General features: G+C 45.3%; 1 protein-coding gene across 1 annotated transcript in view; it reads left to right on the top strand.

Annotated features, from left to right (window-relative positions):
• The first annotated feature begins 14936 nt into the window (after nt 1-14936).
• Nucleotides 14937-25976, top strand: part of XIAP (X-linked inhibitor of apoptosis) — a 41766-nt gene continuing 30726 nt past the window's right edge. Inside the window, exon 1 of the mRNA XM_069747181.1 lies at nt 14937-15041. The gene's annotated coding sequence lies outside the window, so the exon portion shown is untranslated. The remainder of the gene's footprint in view (nt 15042-25976) is intronic.

Raw genomic sequence — 25976 nt, 5'->3', positions numbered from 1 at the left:
GTGGGTAGATGATCTTCAGGATCAACTATCAGCCAAAACTCCTAGGGAAACTATATTGAAAGCCCTTCCCCTTCTAAAATTGGCAGCTGGTTTCCTAGCAGACGCTCTGTGGAGTCGGTCAGATTTGCGGCTAGGAGTCAGTCCCTATCCAACGCAGCCAGAAGAGCAATCTGGCTTAAAAAACTGGTCAGGAGAAATGCACTCTAAAAATAAGTTTTGCTCTATTCCCTTTTCAGGAGGTAGGGTCTTTGGGCCTGTCCTTGATGATATTTTAGAGAAGGCCTCAGATGAGAAGAAGGGGTTTCAGAAGAAAAACCCAAAAGATATTAGCCTTTTCGTAGACCTTGTTATAATCAGAAAACAGATTACAGGGGCAAAGGGAAGCTGGGAAGATGGAGTTATCAGAAAGATGGGGAGATGTTATGAAAGGCAATTCAGTACTACAATGGACATAGCGGTCAGAGCACATACAGTGATCAGACAATAACCCAAAATCATAGAACGAGCTCTGAGACGTGGGAACTCTGCAGACCGCAATCCCTAATCCTCTCCAAACAACACTAGAGGCAGCCGTGGATTGCGCCTAACTCTGCCTATGCAACTCGGCACAGCCTGAGAAACTAACTAGCCTGAAGATAGAAAATAAGCCTACCTTGCCTCAGAGAAATACCCCAAAGGAAAAGGCAGCCCCCCACATATAATGACTGTGAGTTAAGATGAAAAGACAAACGTAGAGATGAAATAGATTCAGCAAAGTGAGGCCCGACTTTCTTAACAGATAGAGGATAGAAAAGGTAACTTTGCGGTCTACACAAAACCCTAAAGAAAACCACGCAAAGGGGGCAAAAATACCCTCCGTACCGAACTAACGGCACGGAGGTACACCCTTTGCGTCCCAGAGCTTCCAGCAACAAATTAGACAAGCTGGACAGAAAAAATAGCAAACAAATAGCAAAGAAGAACTTAGCTATGCAGAGCAGCAGGCCACAGGAACGATCCAGGGAAAAGCAAGTCCAACACTGGAACATTGACAGGAAGCCAGGATCAAAGCATTAGGTGGAGTTAAGTAGAGAAGCACCTAACGACCTCACCAGATCACCTGAGGGAGGAAACTCAGAAGCCGCAGTACCACTTCCCTCCACCAACAGAAGCTCACAGAGAGAATCAGCCGAAGTACCACTTGTGGCCACAGGAGGGAGCTCTGCCACAGAATTCACAACAGGGAGAGCAGAGTCAAGAACAAGGACTTTGGCTTCTCAGGCTCTGGGTCAGGTTTCCGAAGGAAATTATGCCATCAGAGTAGGGGGCCGACTAAGTGAGTTCCTGGAGGGATGGCAGGAGATCGCCACAAGTCCTTGGGTCCTACAGGTTATTTCTCAGGGATACAGAATAGAGTTCATCTCTCTTCACCAAGAAGGATTCCTAATATCCAGCTCCCGTCTAGTTTCAGCTTCCCATATGTGGTTGGATATTCAGGACCTCCTAGAGGTAGCGGCAATTGTTCCAGTACCCCCTCAAGAAGAAGGCAGGGGACATAACTCAAACCTCTTCTCGATACTAAAACCATCGGGAGAGTCCAGGACGATAATAAACCTTAGACATTTAAACAGATGGGAATCTACCACTATCAGTTTCGCTGCCTCTCCTTCTGCCTAGCATCAGCCACCAGGGTTTTTACAAAGCTAATGGTGGAAGTAGTTGCCTAAGAAATGAGAGCATTACGGTAGTCCCTTACTTAGACGATTTTTTGATAGTAGCAGACTCTATAGGTCAGCTCAGAATCAACTGTCAATCTTTGATCTCCACACTTCAGAAACTGGGATGGATTGTAAACTGGTGCAAATCAGATCTAGTACCCAAACCAAGAATAAAATTCTTGGGCGTTATGCTAGACTCAGAAGCAATAATGTCTTTCCTACCGGAAGAAAAACTAACGGGCATAGTGAAGAAAGTTTGTCAATTTGCTCGAAGCTGAGTCTCTATCAGGGACGCAATGAAGGTTTTGGGTCTAATGACGGCCTGCATTACCTGGGTGAACTGGATCCAATTTCATTCTCGGCAGTTACAACAGACGGTTATCGCATCTTGGGACAGAAAGCAAAGTTCACTAAACAGAGTATTAAAGCTGTCCCATCGATTCAGGAAATCCTTGGATTGGTGGACTCTTTCCAGAAATCTCCACGTCAGTGTGGCGTGGCTTCAATCTCTGGAAGTTTCAGTCACGACGGACGCAAATCAGCAAGTCTGGGGAGGACACGTCCAAGGAAGGTACTTCCAGGGACCGTGAAGTCAAAGGGACAGCAGAGAATTCTCAAACTACAGAGAGCTACACGCAGTTTGGAAAGTCTTAGCATCCGCCCAGTCTTTAGTGAAGAACAAACACGTGAAAGTATTCTCAGACAATATAACAGCAGTAGCCTTCCTTCGTCATCAGGGTGGCCCAAGACACAGTGCTACAAGGCCTAGCAGAACGAATCTTCAGATGGGCAGAGAAGTCAGTGCTCTCGATCTCGGCGATACATCTGGAGGGTACCAGAAATCAGGTCGCAGACTTCCTGAGCAGGAAAGAGGTGGCTCCAACAGAATGGGAATTGAACAACGAACTGTTCAACAAGCTATGCCAATGCTGGGGAAACTTGGATGTGGACCTGTTCACAGTCAGGTGGAATGCAAAAGTCAGAACTTTTTACTCCCTGAACCCTCTGGGAGGCCCAGCAGGGATCAGTGCCTTCTCACATCCTTTGAGCAAGGGGCTGCTGTACGCATTCCCTCCCCTAGCAATGATTCCAAGAACTCTCAGGAAGATTTGCGAGGATAGAGCCAGTGTCATTCTCGTGGCGCCCTTCTGGCCGAAAAGGAGTTGGTTCCCCTTACTAAGAAAGCTGTCAGAGGAAGAACCCTTTCCACTACCAAAAAGGGGAGACCTCCTCCACCAAAGTCCAGTTCTACACCAGAACCCAGAAACTCTTCAGTTATCAGCCTGGATCCTGAACGGCAGGTCCTAAGAGCAAAAGGTCTGTCAGATGACGTTATATCTACTCTACAAGCCAGTAAGAAGCCAGGGACTTCCGCAATTTATAAAAAAGATAAAATGGAAAAGATTCTGCAGTTACTGTGGGGAGACGACAGTTGATACTGACCAGCCTGATATTCCCAAGATCCTCGATTTTTATTTTTTTTGCAATCAGGTTTCAGGAAAGGCCTTAGACCTAGTACTCTGAGGGTCCAGGTGGCAGCCCTGAGTGTATTTTATGATTTTCCTTTGTCATCTCACCCTTGGATAAGTCGATTCTACAGAGCAGTTCAGAGACTAAAACCTTTAATAAGAAAATCTGTCCCGCCTTGGGACCTTTATCTAGTCCTTAATGATTTATGCAGACACCCGTATGATCTAGCAGAGGGCCTGGAAATCAGTAGGCTTTCAATTAAAACTGCATTTTTAGTGGTAATTACATCAGCAAAGAGGCTAGGAGAACTACAAGTTTTATCCATTCAGAATCTGTATTTACAGGTATTCGAGGATAGGCTGGTCTTGAGACTTGATCCAGCTTTTCTCCCGAAAGATGTCTCAGATTCAAATATGAATGGTCTTCCCTCTTTTTGCCAACTCCCTAGAAACCAGAAGGAAAGTTTTTACCATAAACAGTACTCAGATACTTAGATTTAATTAGGGCCTGGAGACAGGATAATAACCTATTTGTCCAGTTCAGAGGCCACAATAAGGGGAAACAAGCATCTAAATCGACTATTGCGAGATGGATGAGATCCATAATTAGCTTAGCCTATGAGGCACAGGGAAAAAGTCCCCCAGTTGGTATTAAAGCGCATTCATCTAGAGCCAGGGCCACGTCATGGGCAGGAAAAGGGGGGGCTTCGGCAGAACAGATCTGCAGAGCCGCATCCTGGTCCAGCCTTAGTACCTTCTCTAAACATTATAAGCTAGACGTAGTGTCAACACAGTTAGCTTTCGGCAGAAAGTTGCTTCAGGCAGTAGTCCCACCATAGTACCAACCTCCTTTTGTATTCTCCATGGTGCTGCCAGGTGGTGACCTGGAAAACGGTAATTAGACCTACCGGTAATTGTATTTCTAGGAATCCATCCTGACAGCACTATTAGTTCCCTCCCTACTGTATTATTTTTTTACTAATGTGACGTAACATTTGTATGATAAACTATTTTGATTGAATAAACCTTATTTTTGCATCCATCCAGATGTATTACTTTGAAAAGCACTGAAGGGTGGTGGTGGTGGGGGGTCCTTTTAAACTCCCGTGGGACCTGGCCCACTGTGGATAAGAAGGACGTCCTCCATGGTGCTGTCAGTATTAATTCCTGGAAATACAATTACCGGTAGGTCTAATTACCTTTTTTTTGTTGTTAGGAAGATATAAGGGTTAAAAGTTGAACATCGATTTCTGACCTACGACTTTGAGGATCCTAAATGTCAGAAAATACCCAGAAGTGACAACATTCAAAAACTGCATCCCTCAAGGAGTTTAAAACCACATTCAGGAAGTTTATTAACCCTGCAGGTGCTTCACAGGAATTAATGGAATGTTGAAGGGAAAAATGAACATTTAAGTTTTTTTGGCAAATTTTACTTTAGACCCAATTTTTTTTTATTTATGCAAGGGTAACAGGAAAAATTGGACCCCAAAATTTGTTGTGCAATTTCTCCTGAGGATGCAGATATCCCATATGTGGGGGAAAACCACTGTTATGGCTCATGGCAGAGCTTGGAAGGGAAAAAGCACCATTTTACTTTTTGAATGTAAAATTTGCTTCAATAATTAGCAGACGACATGTCGCATTTGGAGAACCTGTCACGCAGAGTGTGGGAAGACTAAGTGCAACACAAGGAGAAGGAATCCTAAACGCTAGGGGGAGTGGAGACCCTTAAGCAGATCTAATTGCACCCTGCCTCCCCTACCGCCCCTATATTGGTTCCACACCAGTCGACGAGCAGGAACCTAAGCCCTGTATATCAATAGAGCTAGGCCCTGTATAGGGAATGGGGGAGATGTGCACTGGTCAGTCCCCACTGTACACTAAAGAGAAAAAGGGAAACATACAAGGGGAAAGCAACTTAGTTTGAGCAGACTCAGAGAGGTAACACCAAACATCCTCCAACAGCACCAGAGAGGAAGTAAGTCAACTGCTATAGCTCAAGCCTTCACAAGGGAAAAATGTGAATTTTACCTGCAACTCCCTAAAGCAGACTGAGAGTCTGTAAATGCCCATGTCCAGGTGTATCAATTAGAGCCAGAGGGAGGTTGTCACTGGGTCCAAAAGTCAGAAGGATTAAGAAGGTGTCTGTAATGCCAAACAGACCTTTGGCAACCAAATGTAAAGTGACTGTAGCATCTGAGACACCCGTAATAGAGCCCTTGGTGTGCCTAAACTGTGGAAACCACCATAAGTGACCCCATTTTAGAATCTAGACCCCTCAAGGAACGTATCTAGATGTGTGGTGAGTACCCTGAACCCCCAGTTGCTTCATAGAAGTTTATAATGTTGAGCTGTGAAAATAGAAAAAATCACATTTTCCCCACAAAAATGTTTTTTAGTCCCAAATGTTTTATTTTGAAAAAGGGTAGCAGGAAAAAAATAGACCCCAAAATTTGTTGTGCAATTTCTTCTGAGTACGCAGATACCCCATATGTGGGGGGAACTACTGTTGGGCACACTCCAGAGCTCAGAAAGAATGGAGTGACATATTGGAATGCAGATTTTGATAGAATGTTCTGCAGGTGTCATGTCGCGTTTGGAAAGCCCCTGATGTGCTTGAACAGTGGATACCCCCCACAAGTGAACTCATTTTGGAACCTAGACCCCTCAAGGAACTTATCTAGATGTGTGGTGAGAACCTAGAAACCCCAGGTGCTTCACTGAAGTTAATAACGTTGAGCCATGAACAAAAAAAAAATCACAATGTTTTTCCCACAAAAATGTTTTTAGCCCCAATTTTTTTTATTTTAATGGGAAAATGGACCCCAAAATGTGTCGTGCAATTTCTCCTGCATACACCAATACCCCATATGTGGCCAAAAACTACTTTTGTGGCACAGTGCAAAGCTCCGAAGGGAAGAAGCTCCATATTGGAGTTCAGAATTTGCTGGACTGGTTTGAGGGTGCCGTGTTACAGTGGCAGAGCCCCTGAGGTGCCAGAATAGCAGAACCTCTCCATAAGTGACCCCATTTTACAAATTACACCTCTCAATGAATTCATATACAGGTGCAGTGATCATATTGATGTCATAGAATTTTATGCCATTGAGCAGTGAATAAAAAGTAAATGCAATTTTACCACCCAAATTTTGTTTTAGCCCCAGATTTTACATTTTCACACTGGGAAATGGGTAAAGATGACACCAAAAGATATCCCACAATTTCTGCTGAATGTGGAAATATCCCATGGCTTCACAGTAGTGCTTAGCCATATGGCGAGACTCATGAGGGATGGAGGGCTATATGCCTTCTGGAGCGCAAATATTGCTGGAATAGTTTGCGGACTCCATATGCAGAGCGCATAAGTGCTAGAGGAGCAGAATCCCCCCTCATATTTCCGTTAACAGCTGACAGACCTGAGTGGGGACTTTGTTTTTTTGTGGATTGACTTGAAGCTTTTATTGGGAATATTTTACATAACGTTTGGGATCATTTATCCTGCGCTCTACACTGAGCACTTACATCAGAGTTTCCATCTAAATCTCTGAGTAACATGATTCAAATGAAACACTCGAGGGATCCTTTCACTACACTGTGTGCAGAATTATTAGGCAAGTTGTATTTTGATCACGATACTTTTTATACATGTTGTCCTACTCCAAGCTGTTCAGGCTTGAGAGCCAACTACCAATTAGGTAAATCAGGTGATGTGCATCTCTGTAATGAGGAGGGGTGTTGTCTAATGACCTCAAAACCCTATATAACAGGGGTGTCAAACTGCATTCCTCCAGGGCTGCAAACAGGTAAAGTTTTCAGGATTTCCTTGTACTGCACAGGTGATAATTTAATCACCTACACACATAATGATTGCAGCACCTTGTGCAATGCTAAGGAAATCTTGAAAACACGCATGGTTTGTGGCCCTCGAGGAATGCAGTTTGACACCCCTGCTATACAAGATGTGCTTAATTATTAGGCAACTTTTTTTCCTTTGGCAAAATAGGTCAGTAGAGAGATTTGACGGGCTCTGAAAAGTTCAAAATTGTGAGATGTCTTGCAGAGGGATGCAGCAGTCTTGAAATTGCCAAACTTTTGAAGCGTGATCACCGAACAATTAAGTGTTTCATGGCAAATAGCCAACAGGGTCGCAAGAAGAATTAAAAATAACACCAGAAAATTGTACACACCCATGTAAATGGTGACTCACCAATCAATTTATAATAAGGAGGACATAGAGTCAAAAATACCAAAAAATTAAACAAAATTTTATTTAGAATTAAATACACATATAATCAATGTTAATTACATGGGTCTCATATTTAAATATGTGAATGAATCCAAAAGTGTGAATAATGACCGAGGGGAAGATTGGAAAAAAGAGAAGGGGAGAAAAACGATGAGCATCTATGATAAGCCTAACAATATTAACCACATAATGGTGTATATAATCAATAACAGTGGCAGAATATAACTGCAAGTACTCTGTTTAAGTCACAATGTCCTTAACTTAATATGCCCATCATCCCTACATTTGATACAGATAAGTAAAAGCAATAATTACCCATAAGTGTAGCCAATTCCCGTTCAGAACTCGGTCATAAACCCCGACGTGCGTTTCGCGTGCAAATAGTCTCGCTTCCTCAGGGCGCCCTGCGATTCCACAGAAATAATGAACATGCTGCGGAGTTTACCACTATGCGATTCCGCAGCGAGAAAATCCGCAGCATGGGCACAGCAAATGCGGAATCCCATAGGAATGCATGGGAATGAGGTTTTTATGCATTTCCGCTGCGGCAAAAAGCATAAAAGATGCAACGTGGGCGCACAGCAGGGGTGTCAAACTGCATTCCTCGAGGGCCGCAAACCATGCGTGTTTTCAAGATTTCCTTAGCATTGCTGCAATCATTATGTGTGTAGGTGATTAAATTATCACCTGTGCAGTACAAGGAAATCCTGAAAACATGACCTGTTTGCAGCCCTCGAGGAATGCAGTTTGACATCCCTGGCGCACAGCCTTATTCAGCAAGCTATAGTGCTTGCTGAATAAGCTGCAGAGGAAACCCGGCTTCCTGGATTGCGCTGGCTGCTCAGCTGATCGGCGCCGCAGCTGCATGTGTCGCCGCTGTGTGTTATGACACATGCATGGACAGCACAACAAACAGGTTGTCGCGATCCAGGAAGCCGGGTTCCCTCTGCAGCTTATTTGTCAAGCGCTATAGCTTGCCAAATAAGAGCACCAATCGTCGGAGTCGTTGCAGGGTGTCTGCTCTCACATAGAGCTGACACTCACACTCGATCGCGGCGTCGCTCAGCGGGAGCCCGTGTGATCACGGCGCTGTATATATACAGTGGTTTGCGGGAACGCAGCTCCCACGGCACCATGTATATACGGGCCATGTCAGGAAGGGGTTAAATAAACATCTTGTTTTGTCGCAATTTTCTCTTAAATGGAGCTGTAGGAAGGCTTGTTTTTCCAGGACATGGTGAAATTTTTATTGGTACTATTTTAAGGTACATTTAAAGATTTTCAAGAACTCAGAAGCCAGGCTGCTAGATGCAAGTTCTCTGTGTCTGGATGATAGACTGGCCCGTGGTGCAGGAGATCTTTGACTGGTGGAATTATTAGAGGACCGTCCACACACAGGCTGGTTATGGTGCTGTAGCAGTTTCTCTGTGGCCAGAGAATAACTCTGGTTGGCTCGTATCTCTTTTTTTGCAGAGTCCATGGTGAGGCCGGGATTGGAGGAAAGGAATAAGCCAGATTGAACAGCCACTGTTGAGCAAAGGCATCCATGCTCAAACATGTATGGTCTGGGTTTAGTGAGAAATAGCGCGTCACCTTTGCAATCTGGCATCCTGCAAATAGATTGACCTCTGAACATCCCCATCTCCTGGTCAACATCTCGAATACCTCCGGATTCAGACTCCACTCTTCTGGATGGATATCTCTCCTGCTTATGAAGTCAGCTCACTTGTTGGCTTTTCCCTTTATACGAAGGGCTGACATAGAAAGAAGATTCTTTTCTGCCCCAAAAAATATTCTTGCTGAGTTGCCTTTTAGATCTTCGAACTTCCCTGGTGACGGAAGTGTGCTACCATAGTGACATTGTCCGAGAGCAGAGAGTTGTGTTATCCTTATTCTCTGTGGAGGGTAGGAGGTAAATTCTATCTTCATCCCTTCCTGGATGGATTTTAGGACCCCACTGGTTGGTGCATATCTCTCGCCATTGCAGGAAGGTAATGAGAAATGCGACCTCCTACTCTCTCTTGAGCGTCATGGTTTACTCTGACGCTGACCCTGGGAGAGAAATAAATTTCTATCCTCTATCCTTCAACTCTGAGGGAGTGCTCAGCCTCTTCTCTGGAGCCTCCCATTCTTCCAGCACCCGGATATTTTTATGTATCGGGAATACCAGCTTCCTTTTTTATCTGAAACCTCCGAACATTTCCTCCTGCACTGTACGTGTACGCATGTTATTAGAGGAAAAGTAGTATTTCTTCTGTATATCAGGTCCTGGACTCAGCTCACCCTCCTCCAGGAATTCTTCCAGCATGGACTCCTGGGAATCCAAATCCTCATCCTGACAAATTTTCCTCTTTTTGGCTGCTGGAGGGATGCTGGGAGCAGGTATTGCCTGGGAGGACACTAGGGAAGATTGTATCTCCTGGCGGACTAGCTCTTTAATCTTCTCTGTAAAAGGAGGGCTGTTCCTCCTTCAGAACCTTCGTTGTACAATCCTGACATGAGGTTTTCCATTTGAAGAGACAAGCTTTTTTGCGCATATTGCACACCTATGGCCAGTGGCATTGGATTTACTCCTTGGTGCAGGTTCCTTGCCCCCCCCCTGAAAGAGAAGAGAAGGTAAAAGGACTTTTAAGTTATTTATACCTGTATCATGGAGGGGATCCAATTCATGTGTTCTTACAGGGATTGGAACAGCGCTGGGCTCCACAGATGCAGAGCGGGCAGGAGCGGACTCCATGCTACCCTCAGTTTTGTCCTACCTTACTTGATCATCTGTTCAGGGCTCCTTAAGTAAGGCTACCAGACCAGCGCCTCCCTCCAATCAGAGGGGCCCCTCCCCCACTTTCCCCAGATGATGGTATCATCAGGTGATGTCCATATGTGAACTGGGTTTGAATTTCACAGTGCGTTCCACCCTGGAATGCAAAACCAGAAGTGACGATCTCATCATGCCGACTGGCATCTGATGTCACATCCGGCCACCTGGCCTGCTTCAGGTTTTACACCAAGGGAAGCCAGAAGCTTGCTTCCCTCGCAGCGATGCGGCTCACAATGCAACAGGATCAGGGGCAAGAGATGGGACCTGGAGAACTCAGAGAGGCCTCCCGCCCGAGAACTCCCCCAGACTCTACACAGAGGCAAAGACTGGGGAAAATACCACATCCCGAGTCCAATGGAGCCAGGAACAGCATCCATAGAGGGAGGGTAAGACCGACCGATCTCCCGTTGCCTGACTATGGCAACTGGCTGATGTCTGCCGCTGGCACAGAGCACCACAGGATGACCCCTTTATCCCATTAGTGACAGGAAAAAACACTAGGGAAAGGAGGTGGGGGGCTATTTGACCTCTTTTGGGTTTCCTGTCCCTATTAGGATGAGATGACATCCTCCTGTGTGCTGTCTTGGGGGCTATTGGAGAAAAAAAAGGTTTCTCCACAAGTAGCCAGCAGATTTTTAAACTCCAGGTTGGGCTCTTTTTTGTGAAAGGTTCTCTACAAGAACTTGGGCTTATTTTAACATTGATTTTCTGAGATTATAGACTCCGTTTAGAGATTTTTTGGGGCCTCAAAGGCTTGTAACATGTTAGCAAGTTATGAGAGGTGATAACATGATGATCATTTTGATACCCACCGATCCAGAGATTGGGTCTCTGAAGTGCTCTGTTTGATTCGCCGACCATGCTTTCCGTACTCTATTCATTGCCCAGGGAGTGCTGGGGACAACAGCGAGTAACTATCTCCGGAACGTACATAGGAAGTGAATAGAGGAGTGGTACGTATGCTGAAATGCCGTTCCACTGATGTGGAGTACTACAGGGACCCAATCTTGAGAATGGCGGCAGTTCCAGTGGTAGCTTCTCCAGGGATTAGCAAGGATTTTATTTATTTTGCTATCACATTCCAAAATCTATATTTTTTGGTTGTTTATTCTTCACATAGATGTATGTTTTCTGCAGTATGGTAGAATGGGAATGCCATCGTTTGGGGCAAAATATAACTTTCAATTTATATTTCACTTCTAACACTTTTAAATACGGATAAGGTGACACTAATTTTGTATACTTTTATTTTTTTCCCACAATAAAACATACTTTTTTTTTTCTTTTACACATAGAATCAATAGCTAGTTCTTTCTGTGCATGGAAGACCTGTAGGTCAGTGATAGAAGGGGAGTTCTAATTCACTTTTAGAAAAGTAGAAAACAATTGATTCCAGTAGTGCAAGATAACAAAGTTGGATACACTCAGACCATCCTGCTACACTGCTGACTCCCTGCAACTGCGTATCTATATATATAATTGTCTAAGGGTTTTTCTGTCTGTCTATCTGTCCTGGAAATCCCGCGTCTCTGATTCCAATCAGCGACGGGCACAGCATGGCGACGATGATGTCATAAAGGTTGCCTCGACCAATCAGCGACGGGCACAGTCTGCCGCGAATTCTGGAATCATCATTGTCCATATACTACGGGGACATGCATATTCTAGAATACCCGATGCGTTAGAATCGGGCCACAATCTAGTATATATATATATATATATATATATATATATACTGTATATACACGCGCAGACAGTGGAATAGCTAGGGTTTTGGTACATGGTGTGCGAAACTTCAGGCCCCTAACCAGGTAACCTTGATTACAACTGGGTGACGCACCCCAATACTGGACTGGATGTAGGAGAACAACAGAGGACAGTGCTGTTACTAAAAAAAATCTTTATACAAAAAACAACACTGACATTACCACCATATAGTGGTAAATACCAGTCCTGCAGAACATATACGAGATAACAGTTATATACAGTAACTTTCAGATGATGTTCTTTATGGTGGAGTCATTAACTTTTCCCATCATTCTATCCGGCCCAGACTGTTATGACAACTTCTTCCAACCAGAACTCTGCTGCAGAAATTACAACAAAGACATATGGTATAATGCACTTCACATAGGCCTCTATAAAGTATAATGCTGTCATTACTCTGTTGTCGGTTATCCTGGGACCAGGGGCTCCTTCCCTGTCCCCAATGAGAGAAGTGGACTGACCATAGGCCTCAATATACACTGGTCAAAAAAAATAAATAAATAAATAAAGGGAACACTTAAACAACAGAATATAACTCCAAGTAAATCAAACTTCTGTGAAGTCAAACTGTCCACTTAGGAAGCAACACTGTTTGACAATCAATTTCACATGCTGTTGTGCAAATGGAATAGACAACAGATGGAAGTTATTGGCAATTATCAAGACACACTCAATAAAGGAGAGGTTCTGCAGGTGGGGACCACAGACCACATCTCAGTACCAATGCTTTCTGGCTGATGTTTTGGTCAGTTTTGAATGTTGGTTGTGCTTTCACACTCATGGTAGCATGAGACGGACTCTACACCCCTTACAAGTGGCTCGGGTAGTGCAGCTCATCCAGGATGGCACATCAATGCGAGCTGTGGCAAGAAGGTTTGCTGTGTCTGTCAGCGTACTGTCCAGAGGCTGGAGGCGCTACCAGGAGACAGCCCAGTACACAGGAGATGTGAAGGGGGCCGTAGGACGGCAACAACCCAGCAGCAGGACCGCTACCTCAGCCTTTGTGCAATGAGGAACAGGAGGATGACTGTCAGAGCCCGGCAAAATGACCTCCAGCAGGCCACAAATGTGCATGTGTCTGCACAAACAGTTAGAAACTGAGTCCATGAGGATGGTCTGAGTGCCCGACGTCCACAGATGGGGGTTGTGCTCACAGCCCAACACCGTGCAGGATGCTTGCCATTTGCCACAGAACATCAGGATTGGCAAATTTGCCACTAGCGCCTTGTGCTCTTCACAGGTGAAAGCAGGTTCACACTGAGCACATGTGACAGACGTGACAGAGTCTGGAGACACCATGGAGAGTGATCTGCTGCCTACAACATCCTTCAGCATGACCGGTTTGGCAGTGGGTCAGTAATGGTGTGGGGTGGCATTTCTTTGGAGGGCCGCACAGCCCTCCATGCGCTCAGCATTGAAGTTATGGACTGGCCCGCCCGTTCCCCAGACCTGAATCCGATTGAACACATCTGGGACACCATGTCTCACACCATCTTCCAACGTCACATTGCACCACAGACTGTCCAGGAGTTGGCGGATGCTTTAGTCCAGGTCTGGGAGGAGATCCCTCAGGAAACCATCCGCCGCCTCATCAGGAGTATGCCCAGGCGTTGTAGGGAGGTCATACAGGCACGTGGAGGCCACACACACTACCGAGTATCATTTCCTTGTCTTGAGGCATTTCCATTGAAGTTGGATCAGCCTGTAACTTAATTTTCCACTTTGATTTTGAACATCATTCCAACTCTAGACCTCCGTGGGATATGAGTTGTGATTTACATTGATCATTTTTAGGTTTTATTCCACTATGTAATAAATAAAGATTTACAACTGGAATATTTCATTCAGTGATATCTAGGATGTGGGACTTTAGTCTTCCCTTTATTTCTTTGAGCAGTGTAGTATTATGCAATCCCCATAGGCTTCCATATAGTATTATGTACTTCCCATAGACCTCTATATTGTATAATGCATTCCCCATAGGCCTCTATATACTATAATGGACTCCCCATAGTCCTCTATATAGTATAATGCTGTCATACATCGGTTGCCGGGTATCCTGGAACAGGGGGCTCCTTCCCTGTCCCTAACGTTAGGGGCGCCCTAGCTTGCCCTGTTCCATGGATTACTTCTGATGGTGAAGAAGCTGGGGCCACGTTCCTTGCTTTGCTCTTTAATCCACCCTCAGTTTGTACCCTTCCCCCACCCAGGGAAGAGGGGAGTAATAGTGTTCCGTAATACACCAACCAGACTAACAAGGTAACACGAACAGTGATAATGGAAAATACCAATCATACAAACATACACAACAGAGGTGAACACCGAGGGGAGGATGGTAACCAAAATAGGAGGGAGATTAGCACACACCCAAAACCTATCAAAAGTCACAGATAAATCCACCAAACACCTTTTCAAACGACCCCCACACACCACCATCTTCTAACCATGCAGCATGAAGCTAGCTCTGGCAATGAGAGCTTGCAAGGGCCCAGAATATATAGGAGGGGGTAGTGGCTAACTGGGGGTCTCGCCTGTCCCAACAACCGGGGTCCAAAACGAGCACACTAGTAGTGAGCGTGTGTGATCGCATCCTGTACACACAGCTACTGGGTACGGTGGCACCGGCTCGCTGACGGTCTGGTCACATGGTGGACTCTGGTAGGTCCCAGCGGCCAGACCTTCCTATGAATAGGTGATATGTATGGGACTGTGGAAACACTGTAAGGGCTGATGCACACTGCTCCTTCCTCCATTTTTGTCCGTTGTTTTCTGGTTGATCTGTATGGAATCTGAGAGAAAGTAATGAGCATGTGAAACAGGCGCCACAGCGGCCACACATTAGTGGGCGGAGCCTCATAAAGGGCCCCGTCACCGGGGTCTCTGACGCCCTGTCCTTCCAGTCTGCAGCCGCTAGGTGGCAGCGCGCCTTCTTCTGACGTCTGGGCTGCAGGCTGTGCTGGTGACACTCTCTCAGTGCTTCCGGGTGGCGAGGAATCGCTTCCCCAGCATACACCTGGGAAGTCCGCCTCCTCCCGGAGACTGTAAGTTTTCTGCCCGTACAATCCGTGTGTGAGGGCGACTCGTGGGATACGGAGGGCGGTCTGGGAGGACGCCGGTGCCGTGCTGCATAGTGCTGGCCGCCTCTCACACCCGAGCGCTATTCCCAGAGGAGCAGTCTGCCGCCCGCCCACATCACAGCGGCTGCACACTCCTGCCGCTAAACTAGTTACCACAGAGCCGCATAATCCCGCTGTGTCAGGGGCCCTCCCGCACTGGTCTCCTCCCTGACATGTGTCAGTGATGGCTGCAGCTTCTCCTCACCTCTGTGGCCCATGTTATAAGGGTCAGGTGTCACCCCGGGGTCAGTGATGGCTGCAGCTTCTCCTCACGTGGATAGGGGTCAGGTGTCACCCTGGGGTCAGTGATGGCTGCAGCTTCTCCTCACGTGGATAGGGGTCAGGTGTCACCCTGGGGTCAGTGATGGCTGCAGCTTCTCCTCACGTGGATAGGGGTCAGGTGTCACCCTGGGGTCAGTGATGGCTGCCGCTTCTCCTGACCTCTGTGGCCCATGTGGATAAGGGTCAGGTGTCACCCTGGGGTCAGTGATGACTGCAGCTTCTCACGTGGATAAGGGTCAGGTGTCACCCTGGGGTCAGTGATGACTGCAGCTTCTCACGTGGATAGGGGTCAGGTGTCACCCTGGGGTCAGTGATGACTGCAGCTTCTCATGTGGATAGGGGTCAGGTGTCACCCTGGGGTCAGTGATGACTGCAGCTTCTCATGTGGATAGGGGTCAGGTGTCACCCTGGGGTCAGTGATGACTGCAGCTTCTCATGTGGATAGGGGTCAGGTGTCACCCTGGGGTCAGTGATGGCTGCAGCTTCTCATGTGGATAGGGGTCAGGTGTCACCCTGGGGTCAGTGATGGCTGCAGCTTCTCCTCATGTGGATAGGGGTCAGGTGTCACCCTGGGGTCAGTGATGACTGCAGCTTCTCATGTGGATAGGGGTCAGGTGTCACCCTGGGGTCAGTGATGGCTGCAGCTTCTCATGTGGATAGGGGTCAGGTGTCACCCTGGGGTCAGTGATGGCTGCAGCTTCTCCTCATGTGGATAGGGGTCAGGTGTCACCCTGGGGTCAGTGATGGCTGCAGCTTCTCACGTGGATAGGGGTCAGGTGTCATCCTGGGGTCAGTGATGGCTGCAGCTTCTCACGTGGATAGGGGTCAGGTGTCACCCCGGGGTCAGTGATGGCTGCAGCTTCTCATGTGGATAGGGGTCAGGTGTCACCCTGGGGTCAGTGATGGCTGCAGCTTCTCATGTGGATAGGGGTCAGGTGTCATCCTGGGGTCAGTGATGGCTGCAGCCTCTCATGTGGATAGGGGTCAGGTGTCACCCTGGGGTCAGTGATGGCTGCAGCTTCTCATGTGGATAGGGGTCAGGTGTCACCCTGGGGTCAGTGATGGCTGCAGCTTCTCCTCATGTGGATAGGGGTCAGGTGTCACCCTGGGGTCAGTGATGACTGCAGCTTCTCATGTGGATAGGGGTCAGGTGTCACCCTGGGGTCAGTGATGGCTGCAGCTTCTCCTCATGTGGATAGGGGTCAGGTGTCACCCTGGGGTCAGTGATGGCTGCAGCTTCTCCTCATGTGGATAGGGGTCAGGTGTCACCCTGGGGTCAGTGATGGCTGCAGCTTCTCACGTGGATAGGGGTCAGGTGTCATCCTGGGGTCAGTGATGGCTGCAGCTTCTCACGTGGATAGGGGTCAGGTGTCACCCCGGGGTCAGTGATGGCTGCAGCTTCTCATGTGGATAGGGGTCAGGTGTCACCCTGGGGTCAGTGATGGCTGCAGCTTCTCATGTGGATAGGGGTCAGGTGTCATCCTGGGGTCAGTGATGGCTGCAGCTTCTCATGTGGATAGGGGTCAGGTGTCATCCTGGGGTCAGTGATGACTGCAGCTTCTCCTCATGTGGATAGGGGTCAGGTGTCACCCTGGGGTCAGTGATGGCTGCAGCTTCTCACGTGGATAGGGGTCAGGTGTCACCCTGGGGTCAGTGATGGCTGCAGCTTCTCACGTGGATAGGGGTCAGGTGTCACCCTGGGGTCAGTGATGGCTGCAGGAAGCCAAGTGTCCTTTCATGCCGCAGATTGTCGTGTAGGATTGGATTTGCCTTCTGCACATGGGAGGTTTCCACAGCGCAGTGCACCACAATATGCCCCAATGACTGTGTAACATAGTAACATAGTTAGTAAGGCCGAAAAAAGACATTTGTCCATCCAGTTCAGCCTATATTCCAGCATAATAAATCCCCAGATCTACGTCCTTCTACAGAACCTAATAATTGTATGATACAATATTGTTCTGCTCCAGGAAGACATCCAGGCCTCTCTTGAACCCCTCGACTGAGTTTGCCATCACCACCTCCTCAGGCAAGCAATTCCAGATTCTCACTGCCCTAACAGTAAAGAATCCTCTTCTATGTTGGTGGAAAAACCTTCTCTCCTCCAGACGCAAAGAATGCCCCCTTGTGCCCGTCACCTTCCTTGGTATAAACAGATCCTCAGCGAGATATTTGTATTGTCCCCTTATATACTTATACATGGTTATTAGATCGCCCCTCAGTCGTCTTTTTTCTAGACTAAATAATCCTAATTTCGCTAATCTATCTGGGTATTGTAGTTCTCCCATCCCCTTTATTAATTTTGTTGCCCTCCTTTGTACTCTCTCTAGTTCCATTATATCCTTCCTGAGCACCGGTGCCCAAAACTGGACACAGTACTCCATGTGCGGTCTAACTAGGGATTTGTACAGAGGCAGTATAATGCTCTCATCATGTGTATCCAGACCTCTTTTAATGCACCCCATGATCCTGTTTGCCTTGGCAGCTGCTGCCTGGCACTGGCTGCTCCAGGTAAGTTTATCATTAACTAGGATCCCCAAGTCCTTCTCCCTGTCAGATTTACCCAGTGGTTTCCCGTTCAGTGTGTAATGGTGATATTGATTCCCTCTTCCCATGTGTATAACCTTACATTTATCATTGTTAAACCTCATCTGCCACCTTTCAGCCCAAGTTTCCAACTTATCCAGATCCATCTGTAGCAGAATACTATCTTCTCTTGTATTAACTGCTTTACATAGTTTTGTATCATCTGCAAATATCGATATTTTACTGTGTAAACCTTCTACCAGATCATTAATGAATATGTTGAAGAGAACAGGTCCCAATACTGACCCTTGCGGTACCCCACTGGTCACAGCGACCCAGTTAGAGACTATACCATTTATAACCACCCTCTGCTTTCTATCACTAAGCCAGTTACTAACCCATTTACACACATTTTCCCCCAGACCAAGCATTCTCATTTTGTGTACCAACCTCTTGTGCGGCACGGTATCAAACGCTTTGGAAAAATCGAGATATACCACGTCCAATGACTCACCGTGGTCCAGCCTATAGCTTACCTCTTCATAAAAACTGATTAGATTGGTTTGACAGGAGCGATTTCTCATAAACCCATGCTGATATGGAGTTAAACAGTTATTCTCATTGAGATAATCCAGAATAACATCCCTCAGAAACCCTTCAAATATTTTACCAACAATAGAGGTTAGACTTACTGGCCTATAATTTCCAGGTTCACTTTTAGAGCCCTTTTTGAATATTGGCACCACATTTGCTATGCGCCAATCCTGCGGAACAGACCCTGTCGCTATAGAGTCCCTAAAAATAAGAAATAATGGTTTATCTATTACATTACTTAGTTCTCTTAGTACTCGTGGGTGTATGCCATCCGGACTCGGAGATTTATCTATTTTAATCTTATTTAGCCGGTTTCGCACCTCTTCTTGGGTTAGATTGGTGACCCTTAATATAGGGTTTTCATTGTTTCTTGGGATTTCACCTAGCATTTCATTTTCCACCGTGAATACCGTGGAGAAGAAGGTGTTTAATATGTTAGCTTTTTCCTCGTCATCTACAACCATTCTTTCTTCACTATTTTTTAAGGGGCCTACATTTTCAGTTTTTATTCTTTTACTATTGATATAGTTGAAGAACAGTTTGGGATTAGTTTTACTCTCCTTAGCAATGTGCTTCTCTGTTTCCTTTTTGGCAGCTTTAATTAGTTTTTTAGATAAAGTATTTTTCTCCCTATAGTTTTTTAGAGCTTCAATGGTGCCATCCTGCTTTAGTAGTGCAAATGCTTTCTTTTTACTGTTAATTGCCTGTCTTACTTCTTTGTTTAGCCACATTGGGTTTTTCCTATTTCTAGTCCTTTTATTCCCACAAGGTATAAACCGCTTACACTGCCTATTTAGGATGTTCTTAAACATTTCCCATTTATTATCTGTATTCTTATTTCTGAGGATATTGTCCCAGTCTACCAGATTAAGGGCATCTCTAAGCTGGTCAAACTTTGCCTTCCTAAAGTTCAGTGTTTTTGTGACTCCCTGACAAGTCCCCCTAGTGAAAGACAGGTGAAACTGTACAATATTGTGGTCACAGATTTGTTATTCTGTCAGGTCTATTAGATAGTATTAGGTCTAAAAGTGCTGCTCCTCTGGTTGGATTCTGCACCAATTGTGAAAGATAATTTTTCTTGGTTATTAGCAGAAACCTGTTGCCTTTATGGGTTTCACAGGTTTCTGTTTCCCAGTTAATATCCGGGTAGTTAAAGTCCCCCATAACCAGGACCTCATTATGGGTTGCAGCTTCATCTATCTGCTTTAGAAGTAGACTTTCCATGCTTTCTGTTATATTTGGGGGTTTGTAACAGACCCCAATGAGAATTTTGTTACCATTTTTCCCTCCATGAATTTCGACCCATATGGACTCGACATCCTCATTTCCTTCGCTAATATCCTCCCTTAAAGTGGACTTTAGACAAGACTTTACATAGAGACAAACCCCTCCTCCTCTCCGATTTTTACGATCCTTTCTAAACAGGCTGTAACCCTGTAAGTTAACTGCCCAGTCATAGCTTTCATCTAACCATGTCTCGGTTATTCCCACTATGTCAAAGTTACCTGTAGATATTTCTGCTTCTAGTTCTTCCATCTTGTTTGTCAGGCTTCTGGCGTTTGCGAGCATGCAGTTTAGAGGATTTTGTTTTGTTCCAATCTCCTCACTGTGGATTGTTTTAGAAATGTTCTTACCTCCCTTCTGAGTGTGTTTTCCTGGGTACTGTGCACCTTATTGTGGCGCCAACTCTTCTTCTGATGTTAACCGACTTTTTTTTTTAAATATATTTTATTCTTCAATACCTCGCTCGCAGTTTATACATTTTGCATACAGTCAGAAATGGTCTCATATTTGTATTTATCCTTTCCTGGAACTTTTTTAGCCCATGACGAATCAGACGAAAACATCTGGAATCCATAAATGACCTCCACAATGGCAAACATAAAAAAAAGCAGGCAAACCTATAGAAACCATCTACGAAAAAGGTGCAAATGAGAAACGGGCGAAAAATACCAAAACCCGGCCAAATACAGGTGCAAATGCAGTAATTCAGGCCCTCTGTGCCAGATATGGGCATTTTTTTATTTTTCTGTTCACTCAACAAAAGGCATAGCCTGAAGTAACACGTGGAGTACAGTTCAGCGCTGGCGATAGGCGAGCGTGCTAGGATAAGGTGTTATCTCAGGGCGCTAATAGAGCATCTTCGGCGTGGTTGAATACTATAGTCCCCATGACTGTTCGACACATGCAGCCGTGGGGACTAGAGTATTCAACCACGCCGAAGATGCTCTATTAGCGCCCTGAGATAACACGGCTGCCCATCACTACTAAAGGGAACCTGTCCGCAGGATTGTGCTCCGTAAACTACAGACAGTGTCAGGTTGGCGCCGTTATACTGATTACAATGCTATCTTGGTGATGAAATCTGTCTTGTGGTTTAACCTTTATTTTCAGCTTTGAGTTTTGTGGTCTGTGGGGGAGGAGGGGACTTTATATGGTGCTCTGATAGGTCACTGAGCGATCAGTATTTTACATACTGTATATCTTCCTGCCGTCAGTGGGGAGAGTCAGGGGGAGTATGGCTGGCCAGTCCTACTGACATTGGGTTCAGTTGACTCTTCATCTGATATGTTTGAGCTTCTTCAGCTGGCTGCACCACGTGTGGATATTATCGCCCATCCTGTAACTTTCGGACTGCCGTATCCCCAGCGATTCTAAGACTAGACCCATGTGAATGGAGGGGTAATCAATCATGCGCACTGCCACTCCTTTCATTCTTACAGGCCTGTAGGCGATCGGTCAACCACCGCACTCGTCTGTATCCACCGGTCTTGACCCCGGTCTGCTCCATTCACTCAGGGCTCTTTAATTTATTTCAGAAAGTTATCCCCTAGCCGGTGTAGAGTGAATACCTACCAAACATGGCACACATGGCCGTCCGAGACTTTAAGTAGTCCATAAACTATAGTATATGTGCCCTCAGAGTACCCCATTAATTTGAATGAGACATTTGAAAATGTATTTATTTTGTAGACTTTCATCTGCAATGTATAGTGAAGGGATTCACTTGCATTAATTCAATTGTCATAATTTTTCATTAAAATATTTGAGACTAAATTTGCCTCTATTTCTGTCGGTCTTCATGTTTATAGGTGGACATAATAAGGTAGCACACCATGCTATTGAGACCGGCTAGAAAGGCAAAGTCATAAACCCTTCCTCCACATGATATACTACTACGTCATGGGACGGGCTCAGGAGCTGAGCCTGATCTACACAAGGCTGATCCTGGCTGTGTAGAACAATCATTGAAGACATGATTGGTAACATAGTCTCACCAATGCAGCCGTACACATTTAAGTCCATATTGGCCAGTCAATGAAAGATCATTCTAGGAACATTATTTCAAAACATGTTTTTGAGGATGAAAGGTGTATTCTAAGAAAAATATATCTTTTGTGTCTGGCCCTACACTTACTGTAGAAATTAACAATTTTCAATTTAGTCTACTGTTTGCAGATTAAAAGGAATCTGTCAGCAGGCTATCACTCCCAAAACTATTTATATGCTCATGTAGCTTTTTCAAAGACAAGTTCAGCAATGACTTTACATGGCTTGTTCGTTCTGAGAATTCAACTTTTGAATTGGTGTAGAAATGAAGCTGAAGAGCTATGGTAGATCTGAAGCCTCTGTAACTCCAGCTCTATTCCCCACCCAGTGCTGCCACCACCTTCTTGACTGACAGCCTCTATTCTGTGTGACTTAAGGCAAAAGAGACATCATTCAAACAGGAGAAGGCAGCACTGGGTGGAGAATAGAGCTGGAGTGACGGAGGCTTCAGATCTACAAAGAGCTTTTTAGCCTCATTTGTATATCAATTCAAATGATTTCTCAGTAAGGCCAATGTCATACTTGTGCTGCCGGCACTCGGGACCGGAGTGGGCGGCTGCATGTATTTCTATGCAGCTGAACCCTCTGGTCTGTACCGCTGGTGGCAGTGCAGGGATTGATTTGAGAAACGCATGAGTTTCTCGCATTACACACAAAAGTGAGACCCCGACCTAACAGAGGAACAAACAAACAGTCTAGTTAACAGTATGGCTGGGCTTGGTTTTAAAACGGCTAAATGCACATATAAAATAGTTCTTGCATTTTCAAATTTCATGCCCAATCTGTTAATAATAAGGGGTGAAATCCTGCTAAGAGATGACCTTTTGAAGGGAATTTGTCACCAGGTGTATGATACCTATTCTGAGAGCATGATAATGTAGGAGCAGAGACCAAGATTGCAACAAAGTGTCACTTTCTGGACTGCTTAGTGGTGTTTTGATAATCTCCGGCTGATAAAACCATTATTTTTGTATCATTTTGGGAGCGGTATAACTTGACGTTTTAATGGATATAATCTAATTTTTATATATCATTTCTTAATACATGCGTTGTCTGATGACTATGCAGATTAAACATTGTAATACAAACGTCTGTTAAGAAGGCGAGTGTTGTACAATCGCATTTGCAGATGCTGCACAACAAATGAGGTCACATGACTCATTGGATCAATAGTTAAGTAAACAAGGCAGCACACTGCAGCGCTAGAACATGCAAACTTGAAAACACGAAATTTGAACTGCATTACTGCACTAGAAATATGAAAAATGAGAGCGTTTAGCGCATAAAAATGGCCAATTTTATGTGTACCTGGTAGCCCCTTTACGGCATCTCTCTTATACCAGGTCCTAAACTTGCCTTACCTCGCTGAGAATAAACGTCTCCATCTGAACGGGTACATGTGAAACCTCTTCTTAGACTAAAATTCTCTCTCTCTGTGGAGGGGTATTGGACCTGCTGTAATTAAAACACCTGAAGCTAGGAGGCGGAGTGCACGATCAGAAGGCTAGAGAATACATTTCAAAAACCTGACCTGCACATCCAAACATAGACTCAGTGTGAACAGGTGCTGAACCTAGAGTTGCCAACTCGTATATAGTTAAGTAAACAAGGCAGCACACTGCAAACTTGAAAACACGAAATTTGAACTGCATTACTGCACTAGAAATATGAAAAATGAGAGCGTTTAGCGCATAAAAATGGCCAATTTTATGTGTACCTGGTAGCCCCTGGTTTACTTAACTATATACGAGTTGGCGACTCTAGGTTCAGCACCTGTTCACACTGAGTCTATGTTTGGATGTGCAGGTCAGGTTTTTGAAATGTATTCTTTAGCCTTCTGATCGTGCACTCCGCCTTCTAGCCACAGGTGTTTTAATTACAGCAAGTTCAATACCCCTCCATAGAGAGAGAGAATTTTAGTCTAGGAAGAGGTTTCACATGTACCCGTTCAGATGGAGACGTTTATTCTCAGCGAGGTAAGGCAAGTTTAGGACCTGGTATAAGAGAGATGCCGTAAAGGGGCTACCAGGTACACATAAAATTGGCCATTTTTATGCGCTAAACGCTCTCATTTTTCATATTTCTAGTGCAGTAATGCAGTTCAAATTTCGTGTTTTCAAGTTTGCATGTTCTAGCGCTGCAGTGTGCTGCCTTATTTATTTAACTATATACGAGTTGGCGACTCTAGGTTCAGCACCTGTTCACACTTAGTCTATGTTTGGATGTGCAGGTCAGGTTTTTGAAATGTATCTTTGGATCAATAGACTGTCAGCATTTAAAGGAAATCTGCTTAATGTTAAAATAGCCCCTCACACCAACACTGTGCAATAAGCTCCTATGTTTCTGCGTAGCATCTGATGTGCAGCAGTCGCCACTGGTCGCTGTGCGGTGCAGCCCCAGCATCACTTACATCCAGTGAGTGTCTGCGATGCTTACAGCTGATCTGTGTGGTTTCCATGCGTCAGACAATCGCCAGTCTGACATTGATTTACTATCCAGGGGCAAAGTCATAAATATCATTCGTCTAGGCAACGCCCTTTAATTAACATCTCTCTTGATATGTGTTATACTGTAATTGAGCAGTCATTGTAATCGACACACCACTTAAAGGGGTTTTCCAGTTTTGGGCTACAAGTCTGCCATCACTGTATGTGACTACAGACTTGTGAATCTTCACATCGTGAGCACTGTGTGCTGTGAGGTTCCTCCCGTATCGGGAGCCGCAGATGCGTGACTGCTAGTATGTGATTTGCATACATGTGGTCACATGCCGACTAGACAGGAAAGACTAGAAGCAATGGGATGAAACTGAATGGGAGGAGACACAGATTAGATATTAGAAAAAACTTTTTGACAGTGAGGGTGATCAATGAGTGGAACAGGCTGCCACGAGAGGTGGTGAGTTCTCCTTCACTGGAAGTCTTCAAACAGAGCTGGACAGACATCTGTCTGGGATGGTTTAGTGAATCCTGCTTTGAGCAAGGGGGGTTGGACCAGATGACCCAGAAGGTCCCATCCAACTCTACCATTCTATGACTGTGCCGCCCGGCCTCTCCCGATTAAGTGTATTGAGTGAGGCCGGACACGTGTACAACCCCTGGCAAAAAGTATGGAATCACCGGCCGTGGAGGATGTTCATTCAGTTTAATTTTGAAGAAAAAAAGCAGATCACAGACATGGCACAAAACTAAAGTCATTTCAAATGGCAACTTTCTGGCTTTAAGGCTACTTTCACACTTGCGTCGTGTGACGTCCGTCGCAATGCGTCGTTTTGTAGAAAAAACGCATCCTGCAAAGTTGCCCGCAGGATGCGTTTTTTTTCTCCATAGACTTGCATTAGCGACGTGCGACGGATGCGTCGTGTTTTGTCGGAGCGTTGACACAAAAAAAGTTCAGTGTAACATTTTTTTTTGTGCGACGTGTCCGCCATTTCCGACCGCGCATGCGTGGCCGAAACTCTGCCCCCTTCTCCCCGGACATTACAACAATGAAAAACTGCATCCGCTGCCCCCGTTGTTCATTTATTTCACAACGTATGTCGGGCCGACGCATGGCGACGGCCCTGTACCAACGGAAGTGTGAAAGTAGCCTTAGAAAAACTAAAAGAAATCAAAAATAAATAATGTGGTAGTCAGTAATGGTTACTTTTTTTAACCAAGCATAAGGAAAAATTTATAGAATCATTTAATTCTGAGGAAAAAATTATGGAATCACCCTGTATATTTTCATACCCAAATATAACACCTGCATCAAATTAGATCTGCTCGTTAGTCTGCATCGAAAAATGAGTGATCACACCTTGGAGAACTGTTGCACCAAGTGGACTGACATGAATCATGGCTCCAACACGAGAGATGTCAATTCAAATAAAGGAGAGGAATATCAAACTCTTAAAAGAGGGTAAATCATCACGCAATGTTGAAAAAGATGTTGGTTGTTCACAGTCAGCTGTGTCTAAAATCTGGACCGAATACAAACAACATGTGAAGGTTGTTAAAGGCAAACATACTGGTAGACCAAGGAAGACATCAAAGCGTCAAGACCAGAAACTTAAAGCAATATGTGTCCAAAACAGGAAATGCACAACAAAACAAATGAGGAACGAATGGGTGGAAACTGGAGTCAACG

This window comes from Ranitomeya imitator, chromosome 2, assembly GCF_032444005.1.
Source record: "Ranitomeya imitator isolate aRanImi1 chromosome 2, aRanImi1.pri, whole genome shotgun sequence".
Taxonomy (NCBI): domain Eukaryota; kingdom Metazoa; phylum Chordata; class Amphibia; order Anura; family Dendrobatidae; genus Ranitomeya; species Ranitomeya imitator.
Note: the sequence above shows the minus strand (reverse complement) of the source record. Positions and strands in the feature narration are given on the sequence as shown.